We start from the raw sequence: 281 nt of genomic DNA, 5'->3' as shown, positions 1-281 counted from the left end.
AGAGTGTGTTGTGACGCACTTCTCTTCTGTAGCTTGGCCGGCTGCTACGGCTTTTTATTTTTTTAAAAACTGAGCTCATCTAGCTGCTTCTTAAAGCATCAAGCGTTCAACCTAGGCTGTGTCAACATGCAATGGAGGTTTTATTTGATTACAATGGCGTGGTTATGTTCCGCATGGGGGTGAATGGCTGGGCTAAGTGCTTTTGAATCACAGACTTATTCTCTGATTATGCTTCTGTCCCCTCTTGATGGAATTCAGATAAACAGTTCTTGGGCGCCAAA

Source organism: Trichechus manatus, unplaced genomic scaffold (assembly GCF_000243295.1).
Source record: "Trichechus manatus latirostris isolate Lorelei unplaced genomic scaffold, TriManLat1.0 scaffold00131, whole genome shotgun sequence".
NCBI classification, from domain to species: domain Eukaryota; kingdom Metazoa; phylum Chordata; class Mammalia; order Sirenia; family Trichechidae; genus Trichechus; species Trichechus manatus.
Note: the sequence above shows the minus strand (reverse complement) of the source record.